Source organism: Nicotiana tomentosiformis, chromosome 9, assembly GCF_000390325.3.
Source record: "Nicotiana tomentosiformis chromosome 9, ASM39032v3, whole genome shotgun sequence".
NCBI lineage: Eukaryota > Viridiplantae > Streptophyta > Magnoliopsida > Solanales > Solanaceae > Nicotiana > Nicotiana tomentosiformis.
Genome location: NC_090820.1, coordinates 4,314,217 through 4,327,233, shown reverse-complemented (window position 1 = coordinate 4,327,233; position 13,017 = coordinate 4,314,217). Strand labels below are relative to the sequence as shown.

At 32.2% G+C, this 13,017-nt stretch overlaps 1 long non-coding RNA gene across 1 annotated transcript; it reads left to right on the top strand.

Annotated features, from left to right (window-relative positions):
* Positions 1 to 4,430: 4,430 nt before the first annotated feature.
* LOC138899482 (uncharacterized) lies at positions 4,431 to 6,040 on the top strand. Its single transcript, XR_011411152.1, has 2 exons — positions 4,431 to 4,569; positions 5,801 to 6,040. It is a non-coding gene; the product is annotated as an uncharacterized lncRNA (long non-coding RNA).
* The last annotated feature ends 6,977 nt before the right edge of the window (positions 6,041 to 13,017 follow it).

Genomic DNA, 13,017 nt, shown 5'->3' with positions numbered 1-13,017 from the left:
AAATTATGGGATTTAGGTAGAAAACCTAAAATTTAGTATTTTGGATTTTGACCACGAATTTGGACATGGAATGGAAAATTAATTATATATTTGAGTTCGTAGTGTCATGGATAATGTTTATCTTTGAAAATTTTTGGAATCCGGGCACGTGAGCCCGAGGGTGATTTTTATCGACTTTTCAAGTGGAGTTAGGAATTTGTTATAAATTGGATTGTAATTAGTATTAGAGTATATATTTATGGATTTGCAAGTTTATTGACTAGTTTTGGAGCGATGGGCATCGGTGTGAGTCATTGGAAGGGTTTTTGTGCAGGTTATGGAATCTCGGAGTGAGGTAAGTCTCGTTTCTAACCTTGTAAGAGGGAATTGAATTAATTTAATATGTGCTTCTATTTGTGGGGGCTACGTACGCACGAGGTGACGATAGTCTGTGCGTAGCTACTATTATGCTCATGTCCGGGCAGTGCACAATTTAAATATTTATGTTGGAGTGGACCGTACGACCTCGACATAATTTGCGCATGATTTAATTGATTGCTTTGGAATTTACAATAAATAATATTACCTCCTTGCCTGAGATAAATTGTTAAATAATGGAAAAGAAATTTGGAGAGTTCTTAATTATAAAAGAACTGCTTACTTACTTCAAAATATTGGGCTTGCAACCGTATTATTTAATCCAGGCCTAATTTAATTATATTATTTTATTTATTTATAGCCCATAGTAAGTGTCGAAGTCGACCCCTCGTCACTACTTCTTTGAGGTTAGGCGGGATACTTACTGGGTACGCATTTATTTACATACTCATACTACACTTGCTGCACATTTTTGTACAGGTGCATATATGTCTAGTGGCCTTGTGAGTGCCGAGCTGCGGTTATTGCGGGAACTTAGGTGAGATACATTTCACGTTACGAGTCCGCAGCCAGCAGAGTCTCCCTCAGAGTATTTATATTTTTCTGTCCAATTTGTATTCCGTACAGATGTTGATTTTATTTTATATTCTTAGTTGAGGTTCATGCACTTGTGACACCGGATTTTGGGGCGATTATGGGTTGCACTGTATTGAAATTGTTAAAAATATTATTATTTATTTTGTAAATTTCATATTTTATCATTTAATTGAAGGAAATATGATTTCAAAAATATTAAAATGAGAAACAAGTTAAGTATTTATTTTTGGCTTACCTGACAACGGTATCCGACGCCATCACGACCTTTAATGGATTTTGTGTCGTGACAAGCGGAACCCCCTTTGCCGAAAATTACACCGTATAAGATTTTTAAAAATTCAATATATATTATAAGGTATTGAATCTCCTTAACATTTTTAGGTATTTACTTTTTTTAAATTTTTTGAATCCCATTAATAAAAATCTTGCTTCCACCACTAACTTTGCATAAACGTTTGATGCAGCAATGAATTGAAGCAACAATACTGAGGCCAAGGGAGTCATGTTACACGGCCACCATTTACTGCAAAAGTTTGGTAGAATCATCGGACTTGGCAAAGATATATGGTAACTATTGTTCAACCTGTTATGGCCTTTGTGTCTAACGCTTGTTTTTTAGATTATACTCTTTCGTTTCAATTTATGTGAACCTATTTAATTGGGCATGATGTTTAAAAAAAAACTTTTGAATTTGTTATAAAATAAGGTACAAATATGTTATCTGACGATAAATCATTGTATAAATGTAAATTGTTTCTAAATACGAAAACGGATCATTCTTTTTTGGTACGGTTTAAAAAAAATATATATTTATGTATATTGAAACGGAGGAGTATATGACAGTCCTATTCCGAATTTAGTCAAATTTCAATAGAAATACTAAATATAGAGTGAAAACCCTTTTAAAAAAAAAAGAAACTAGCCTCTATTCATTTTTCACTAGTTACATTTTTAGTTTGTGTCTTGTTTTGTTTTGTCCTTGCTGTTGCAACTTGCAATAAAGTCTAGGTCGACGTCTTGTCTTGTTGTGGTACTGCATGTACTTTTAATTCGTGAAAAGAATAGTGTTTATTTACCAAGTTGACTATTCATGTTTTGCCAGCGTATTGTGTTTAATAAAAGAGTGACTTGACACCTCTCTTTGACCAAGGATCCTATTTTGTTTTTCTTTCTTTTTTTGTATTTTCTTTTCATTCTTTTCATTTAAATTGTTTTGTAATTGGAAATTGACTCTATCCTATTTATTACATCTCATTATATTTATTTAAGTTTCAAAAGAAAATATTAACGGCCAAATTTCTCATTTCTCTCACCTAGCCGTTACTATTTACACATATAACTTCCCTTCGTCCATAAAGACTTCCATTACTGGTTCATATAAGATCTCAAAGAATTCCTAAGAATTTACTTGATTTAACCATTCTGACCATTAGTAATAAACACATTTATTAATAATTACTAATACACTTAATACTTATTCTATTACAATTACTTAATATACGTTACACTTTCTTTTCCTATTACTCAATGTAAGTTACTACTTGTATTTTGGATACTATAAATACTAAAGCACATCTTCTCTTTTTCGACACTTTTGTGTCTTCTTCTTCATTGACCATTCTTCTCTGTTTCACTAGAAATCCTTTGTATAGAATTTTTTTTTTTTTTTTTTACTTTTTCTTCTCATTGTTGGTGTTTTTGCCACACACACACACACACAATATATATATATATTGTTACTCTTTTAGTATGTTGCAGGCTTGTAGTTATAGTGTGAATTACATGTAATAAGTAATAAGTTTTCCTTTTTATCCTGCATTAGAATGCTCTAATTTTTTTAAAAAAATAGGAATGATTGTGATAAATTTTACATTGAATTTTGATTATTGAGAAAGTATGAGTACATGCTCAAAACAAATGATAATTTGAGATAATAAGATTATTTTTCTCATCTGAAAATAATTGATATAATTTGTGTCCTGGCACCTTTTAGTGGCCTTTTAACAGTTTTAAAGAGACAATCTCGCCAATTTCTTTATATCTATTACGCTTCTCTGTGTGGTTTACAACTATATATATCTTAAGCAGTATTTTTCTTGACTCCTTTTTGGCTACTATTTTTCAAGTTAAAAAGTTTTTTTTCAACTTCCCAAAAGTTGATTTATGACAGTTTTTGGATGAAATTTTTTCTTTCACACACAAAACTTTAACATTTTTTTCAAATAACATACATGTCCAAACACAATTTCAACTTTCAAATATTATTTTTCAACATAATTTCAATTTATTTTTTTTCAAGTTTTAATTAAATATATGTTCAACTATGTATTCAGTTCTGCTTATGTTTTATCATGCATTTTCATAAGTGAATTTCATACTTTTCTTCATGCAAACATTTATACTATAAAAGATATATTATTCCTAAATACAACATGTGATACGAGATCATTACATTGTAAGTGTACCTTATTATGGACTTCACCAAAAATAATTAAGGAAGTAATGATATGCAATAAATAAATAAAGTTGAAAAAATTAAACTTGACTCAAGACACATTATGGGAAACGCGTTTCTTTCACGATCTATCTTATCCTTTCATCGATAGAAGTTAGCAATAGCATTATTCTCATATTGGCGGAATTATTATGGTTGTTTGTCTCCTTATATGGTTACAGACTCTCGAGATAATTCACATTTCAAGACTAGCTATTTTTTAGAGCTGAATTATGTTTAAAATTCATTTCTTCGTTCGAGCATGCGGGGTATTAAGCAGGGGCTGATCAGGAAGAGCATTAGTCGCGGGTTCGAACGAACTCAACTTAAACCTTGTATTTGTATTAGTAAATACATAAAATATCTATAAGTATTTAATTATGAACCTAATAACTAAGATAAACTATGAGTTCGTGATAAATTAAGAATTTATAAACTTTAAATCCTAGCTCTGTATCTGGTGTTAAAGTGTTCCACATTTGTTGAGGGATGAGTTGTTATATGGTCTGGGCAAGAGTTGGAGTCACTCGGCCACCAATTATCTACATTTGGCCCATTGTTTCCCGTTAAAACAATTCGCCCCAAGTTGATCTATTTGTCAAGTGGCTATGTGACGACCTTCTTTTTGTTTTTTCTTAAAAATGCCTTGGATATTCGTAGCCGCTATCGTTCGGGTGCGCACTGGATAACTAGTTCACTATGCAATTGCTTTCAAATCACACAGATATAAACCGCATTAAGCACGTTCGGTGCGACGAGCTCTGATTGAGAAGACTGCTGGTGAGGAGAATCGATCTCAGATCTCCCATGTGGGAAACCACTCACCCAACCAACTCAATCAACGTTGGCAGGCGTGACTTCACAATTGGTCTTTGTGAAGAGTTTCTTTTTGTCATTTTTCTCCCTTGTTTAGAACAAGTTGTTCTGACAAGTTCTATAAATAGAGGAGAAACATTGTTTTCCTTTTTACAGAAAAAAAAATTGAAACTCCAAATAGCTCATCAAAATGTTTTCCAAAACTAACCTTTTTCTTTGCCTTTCTTTGGCTATTTTGCTAATTGTAATATCCTCACAAGCTGATGCAAGGGAGATGTCTAAGGCGGCTGCTCCAATTACCCAAGGTTTATTTACTTCTTCAATCTATTAATACTCCAGTAGTTATTTTCATATTTGACATTTTGAGTCCGCAAAGGATGTTATAAATGTTTAAATATTCATGTAATATTTTTCTTTGAATTTTGTGATCTTAAATATGTCATAATATCTTATACAGAAGTCTCATTAATGAAAAAATCGAAATTTCGGAATTAAAAAATTATTAAATGTTGGTGGCATTCTTTGTTGAAGAGGATTTAAAAGAAAGGCAAAACACATGATTGAAACGAAGGGAGTATATGTTTACATAAGTATTATTTAATAATTTGCTGAAAGTTTAATGGACATTTTGAAATTTTGACATTCTACATCTAAAATATTTACTAATCTTAAGATATCGCAACACCGCAAAAGTTTCTTCTTTTTATCTTTATTGAATTTGGTGATTACCTCTTATAATAATTTAAATTCTATTGCTAGAGGAAGGACAATTCAATTTAATTATTTATATCTCTGCAACATGCATTCTTACATGCGGCCATGATTCTTTCTTCATAGAAAAACACGTGAAAATATTTTTACTTTTGGAGAGAGGTAAGACTAGAACACTCGAAACCTTGTTTCTGCCAATTGTGTGATCAATAACAATAACAACAAATTTAGAATAATTTCACAAGTGGGGTCTCAAAAGAATAATGTTTATGCAAATCTTACCCTTGTCTTGAAAAAGTAGAGAGACTGTTTCTGATAGACCCTCGACTCAAGGAAGGATGAAAAGGCAGTAGAAATAAGCAGTAATACCAACAAGATAATAAGATAATCGAATCGAAAGAACCAGTAGGTAGTGGAAAAAAACTGAAAATAAGAAAATACAAGACTTACTGGTAGTGGAAAAAAACTGAAAATAAGAAAATACAAGACTAACACTGATATTACTAGTAAGGACAAGAGAGATGCGCGACTGCCTACTAACCTTCTACCCTAATTCTCGACCTCCACGCCTTTCTATTAAGGGTTTATGTCTCCGGTAAGCTGAAGTAGTGCCATGTCCTGCCAATTGTGTGATCATTTTATTTAAAATTAGACGAGGAACACGTTCATCCTAGTTTATTTATGTCTGCAACGCTGAGACCTAATACTATCACATCTTAATTTCCTCCTTTATTGGTTAACCTATAACTAATACATTACACTACATAACCTAATTTGATGCAGCATTGAATTCAAACAACATTACTGATCAGAAGACGGGTGCAGGAATCATCCGTAAAATACCGGGTTGGATACGAAAAGGTGCAAAACCAGGAGGCAAAGTCGCCGGCAAAGTTTGTAAAATTTGCTCATGTAAATATCAGATTTGCAGCAAATGTCCTAAATGTCATGACTAAAGTTAGGCCTCGAGATTATGTACTCTTGCTGGTGTGAGTTTAGTTTTGAGAAAAAAGGGAAAGTTATGAATAGCCTAATATAATTCTATTCACTATGTTTTGTTAGTAATTCTTATTGTTGCAACTTGCAACAAGTCTTTGGGTCAAAATGTACCTCTTGTCTTGTAGTCTTTCAATTGTATGGTACTGTAATTGTATGGTACTGTACTGTATTTTTCTTTAGCCACTTGATATCTGAAACCAAATCCGATTAAATCTAATTCGCGTTGCATAGGTTCTACTTTGGTCAGACCTCTCTATAACAGTATCCGTATATAACAGTCTTTCACTATAAAAATCAAGTTTTTCTTGGAACTGATTTTTTATGTTATGTTATAATATATGTTTTTTTTAACAGCACTTCACTATATATAGCAGCCAAAAAATATCGGAACAAACGAGGTTGTTATCGAGTGGTTTGACTGTACAAGAAAACGGGTTCTTATAAAAAGGTTTATCATTTTTCGAGTTCGAACCTAAGATCTTTGATTAAGTTGAGTATAGAAATAACCTTTATCCTTAGTATATATACCGGAATCTTGAACATGGTAATCTTATGTATCAGCAATTATATAATAATTACTTGATCCCGAAGACATTATAGGAGCTTAATTTGGAAGAGCAATTTGCTCCGCAGATAAATTGATTTCTCTTTCTTTGCCCTCTCTTACAATAATGGGGCGGTAGTGGATTATGCCATATTCAATATTTACAGCAAAGATTACATATAGGATACCTCTAACATGAATCCAGCACTCCTTTACAAGCTAATTATTAATTTTGCCTTGAACAGTATAAAGTTTAATCCGAATACTATTCCGTAATCATATATTAGTCTCATAGATATACTATTCCGCAAATTTAACCCCTTTTTATAATGAATATTGTTAATCAGTAACTTATGCAATACCCTTTTACAGTCACAGATTTCTCTCCTAGTAGGGTTAAAAGAAACAAGGAGGAGAAATGACAATGAAAAGATGAGAGAAAGCACAGTCACCTGCTTTTTGCGGATGATACTATTCGCTGGTGCTGACCTACACAATGCCAACACTATCATTAATATATTCAACTCTCTCCACCTCCAATCAAGGCAAAAAATTAATTTCTCTAAATCAAAACTTTTTTTCTCCAAAAATGTGCCGCTCGCCACTCAAGAGTGCCTTACCAGTGCCCTAAACATCCGCAAGGCTACCAACTTTAGTAAATACATGTGATTCCACCTAACTAACAATTCCCCCAAAGGCAAAGACTATCAATTCATAATTGATAAAATGAATAACAAGCTCACAGGATGGAACGCAAACACTCTCAACATGGGAGGTAGAACCACACCTCATACACTCTGTACTAACCACCATTCTAAACTATTCCATGCAAAATAACCTACTGCCAACCTCTACTAGGAACCACATAGTTCGTATCCAACGAAACTTCCCATGGGGTTCAACTAAAGAAAAAAGAAAAGTCCACCTTGTTAATTGGGAGACTATATAACCACTCCAAAAGAGCTCGGAGGACTTGGGCTTTATAAAATTAGTGAAAAGAATTATGCAACGCTAGCAGGACTACTTTGGCGATTCCATTAGAACAATCAATCACTCTGGGTAAAACTTCTACAAGCAAAATATGTCCAACATAGACGAGTAGACACACTCGACGCAAAACCTGCTCTTTCATACATTTAGAATAGCATGTCAAAAGCAAATTCTCTATTCAACATAGGAGATTGGAAAAAAATAAACCTCTGGCATGACAACTGGATCCCTAATAATACCTGTTTAAGATATTCAATTCCGGAACCTCTACAATACATGGAGGAACAACAAAAAGTGTCTTCAATCATTACAAATCATTCATGGAATTATGATACATTATCTCTACCACTACACCATGATACCATACACAAAATCAACAAGATCTACATCCCTTTCTCACAAAAACCTGATCAATCCCTCTGGACCCAAACACCCCTTAGAAACTTTACCACAAAGTCAGCCTATCTACAACAACTACAAATCAATAACCTAATAAAACCACCAAACACCTTTATTAACACTTGGATCTGGCAACTCAAGTGTTTGAACAAGCTGAAATACTTCATGTGGTTACTTGTGCACCACAAGTAACCTACCAAAGAATTCCTATTCAAAAAAAATATACTCCAAAATAACCTTTGCCAATTCTGTCCAACAGAAGTAGAAGACATATATCACATCTTCTTCGCGTGCAAAAATTCATACCACTTATGAACTTTATTCAATCTCCAAAAATCACAAACGCACAAATTTGTCCACTGGTTAAAGGATACGTGTATCAAAGACACTACCATCAACACAACAAATGCCTCCATCAAAACCCCAAACTCCACCTTAATACCTTTCATACTGTGGAACACTTGGCTTAATAGGAACTCTAACCTATTTAACCACACAACCTCAATCGCTTTCCAAACCAAAATTAAGACCCAAGTTGCTGAATTCATCTCAATCGCACAAATCACTGCGAACCCAAAACCTAAGCTTCACATACCAATAAGATGGCACTCACCTACTAACCATTACAAGCTAAACATTGATAGAGCTTATGATCAAAATAATCAAAATAGTGGCACTGGTGGAATCATCAGAGACCATAATGGTAATTGGATAGTGGGATTCGCGCACAAGGCAGCTATAACAGACGCTCTCCATGCTGAACTGCTAGCACTAATGACTGGACTAGAACTATCCTTCACAAAAAATTGCTTTCCCACTGTAGTGGAAACAGATTCACAGGTATTATGTAACTTATTTAAAGACGAACAACTTCGCTACTCACATCTTCTTTATGACTGCAGTTTTCTTCTTGATGCTATTGGAGTGGCAGAAATGACACATGTATACCGGGAAGGCAACACTGTAGCAGATACCTTGGCCAAGTATGGAAGCACCACACAACATATATCAACGGAGGAAGATAACATTATGTACTTGGAAACACCTCTGACTTTTATTTTACCAGTTTTTATTAAAGGTAAATTAGGAAAAACTGCAATGCGGTCTATCCCTATGCTATGTAATAACTAAATTGTTCCTGTGCTTTTAAAATAATAGACTGTCCTTTATTCAGCAAAAAATAAAGATGAGAGATAGCAATGGCAAAGCGAGAAATTTCGTCAAGAATGTTAAGGAGTGTTCCACATTCAATATAATATATACAAAGTAATATTTGACCTATATACACAGTACAATTCTCAAGCGAAAGGTGTTTAACTGGCATCCCTTGACCTATATAGCTTCACCATTGGGAAAAAGTGCAACCAATTTACAAGGAGTTGTTAGTGTATTTTAAATTCCCTAATACATGAGCGGAACTAGGTGGCGGGAATGAGGTTCAGCGGAACCCCCTTCGCCGAAAATGACATCGTATAAGATTAAAAAAACTTCAATATATATTATAAGGTATTGAATCTCCTCAACATTTTTAGGTATTTATTTTTTTAAAAATTTTTGATTCCCCTTGGTAAAAATCTTGCTTCCACCACTGACTAACGCGATACTCTACATAAACTTTTGATGCAGCAATGAATTGAAGCAACAATATTGAGGCCAAGGGAGTCATGTTACATGGCCACCATTTACTGCGAAATTTTGGTAGAATCATCGGACTTGGCAAAGATATATGGTAACTATTGTTCAACCTGTTATGGCCTTTGTGTCTAACGCTTGGTCTTTAGATTATACTCCTTCCGTTTCAATTTATGCGAACCTTTTAATTGGGCATGATATTTTAAAAAAAACTTTTGAATTTGGTGTAAAATGAGACACATATATTTTGTCTAATTATAAATCATTGTATAAAAGTAAATTATTTCTAAATACGAAAACGGATCATTCTTTTTGGTACGGATTAAAAAGAAAATAGATTTACGTAAATTGAAACGGGGGAGCATATGACAGTCCTATTCCGAATTTAGTCAAATTTCAATACAAATACTAAATATCGAGTGAAAAACCTTTTTTTTATTTAAAAACTAGCCTCTGTTATAAGAAAAATCAAATTATGGTGGATGTCTACTATTCCTCCATGATATTCTCAAATACTTAATGACATATTCAATGACATATTTCTATGCTTAATGACATATTCAATAACATATTTTTCTTCACTTTTCATGCCTATATAAAGGCCTTGTAATAGATAAAAAAAATACACATAATTGAAGAAGAAAATCTCTTCCTTCTCTCTATCTCCATTTCTTGTTCATGTTTTACTAAATTGCTTTTATTTCATAACAACATATCTTGTTCATGTTTTACTAAGTTATTTTTATTTTATAACACGTTATCAGCACGATGCCTAATCAATTGAGTTACTTATATCTACAAAATTGTCCTACATCATAAAAGGCATGTTCCTGCCGTGCCTAATATTCATCTTGAAGAGATAAGCTTTTCTTTCTCATTTAGCAATTTCAAAGAATGGTATCAAACATAACTGGAGTAACAATAAGGTTGAGGAGACCAGTACACTGTGATAAGGCATATAATGCTAATGCTAAGATATGTTTTCTAATCCTTTTTAATTAATTCATTTTCTTATTCATTTTTCTCATAGGTTCTTTATTTGTTATGAAAGTTTCCAATGCTAAGTATTTTCTTCTTACAAATCCATTCATATTCTTAAGTGTTTTACTTTATAAAGGAAAATACTTAAATGTAAACTAATTACTACTCCATATTTTACTTATTTTATTTTGTTGCATTATCAATATCCATTTCAATGAACGAGTTTCTAATATTTATTGTAAGTTTGATCTGATCTCTTTCATCTCGTATCCTAGTTATATAGATCTTATTATAAGAATCATAAGTATATAATGATGCAGCCAAGAGTTACGTACTAAACCAAAGACCAAATGAAGTACAAGAAATTGGGGAGCTACTACAGCTTTTGCAAAGTCATTTGAGGAACTTTGGTTCCTTAGTTAAAAAAAGCAAGAACCTTATGTAAAATTTCCCTTAACTGAACATTTTCCTATAAAATATATGCTTGACCATCATGCGCCATTCTGACTTTTGAAAAGGTAACGTGAGGTAAGTTTCTCTCGGGTAATCTTAATAGCACAACTAGCATACATTATTGATAAATAAATATACGATCCAAATAGAAAAATATTTTGAATTAGCATTGGCCGATCAAAACTTTTAATTCTCGTATATTGAAAAATTGAGTGAGTTTGTATCTCTGCAACCCAATTTTTTATTATTTGTACACGATATTCTTAGTACACTCCATTAAATAAAAAAAAGAGTTTAGTTTCTTATGACTTAAAATACATAATTGCTCCTATTTTATAACTGATATGGGAGGCAACAAGATGGTAGAGTCATTCCAGTATTTTTTCAGTTAAAGTTTATGCTATATCTCTTCGTTTTTCTTGAGAGCATAATACTTAGTTTCCATAAAAGTGCATGGTAACTAGTAGTACTATATTATTCTATTTGATATATTATTTTTCTTTAATGTTCTAGTCATATCACTTTGATCTTGAAGTAAGCTTATTGTAGCAAAGACCACATGTGAATTTTCAATATTATTTTGTATTTTCATATATCTGTTTGACACTAATTACTTAGCTGATTTGAGTAAACGAAAGTCTATTGTTGAGAATTATATCCAAATGACATTATGAATAGTTTAACTCAAGAGGTAAACATTGCCTTCACAATAATAATAATAATAATAGTTCTTCAAAATGTGAAGGTAATGTTTACCATAATAATAATAATAATAATAATAATAATAATAATAATAATAATAATAATAATAGTTCTTCAAGATGTGAAGGCAATGTTTACCATCAAATTTGTATGCAAAATAATAAAGCACGCCGCCGATTATGATACATTCATTGAAGAGAATGTGACTTGTGATAAGCATTGAGAATGCAGACCCATTCCTAAAGGTGAATGTTGTAATATGTTATAAAAGTAATGAATAAAGACATGCAATACATGATTGGATGAATACCACACAACTCACCTCTGAGGGAGGTTTGAGTAAAATAAAGAGAATAAATATTATTGTGCATTTACATGAATATGTCATTGGTCGCGTACATGTGATACGCCAAAAAACATATTTTGTTGTGCCTTATAGAAGGTTATTAAAGGCAAAATTAAAGCAAAAAAAAATATTTTTCTTATGATGATTTTGACAATGACAATTTATTATGATATAATTTTCTCCATGAAGGAGACATTTACTATATGAATAGTGTGACAAAAGATCTTGTAGTACAAAAATTATTAAGAGCTCCGAAAAAAATTAATTTGTTACTACCCGGATGAATAAAAGTATTCACGACATTGATATTGTAAAGTCTCAAAAGAAACTTTTTGAGTTTCAAATGTATTAGTTAAAGTGGTTGGCATATTGAGACTATAAATGAAAGGAATATTGAATATTTTCATATTTCTATAATCATAACGGATAAATATGAAAGATTACCCGATTTTCTTTCTATTTGTACTACACAAATATAAGCATGATGATGGAATCATATGTCACAAGTAAACTAGAGGTTTACTAAAACAAATATTAGTTGGCATGACTGGTTGACCAGCTCGGTTCAATTATAATGCGAAAAATTAATTGAGAATTACATTGACATATATTGAAGAAATATAAGATTCTTCAAGAATTCTCTTGTGCTGCTTATTCTCATGATATATCAGTTAAAGTTGGGATTGAATCCTTTGATTTACTAATAAAAGGTGATAAATATATGGGCTCAGTCACCTGCCATGTCGACCGTTTACTATTATATGATTTTAATAGATGCATCTATTCTTTGGTCACATGTGCATTTGTTATCAACTTGCAGTTTGGCTTTTGCAAGATTGATTGCTTAAATTATTAGAGCACAGTTCCAAAATATAAATTATGATTATTTATCTTGATAATACTGGTTCAAATCAAGTTGGTTTAGCAGAAATTGTATGCCTCCAATTATAGCTAAACCATTAGTTATGAGAACAAAATTGCCAAAATAAAATTTGG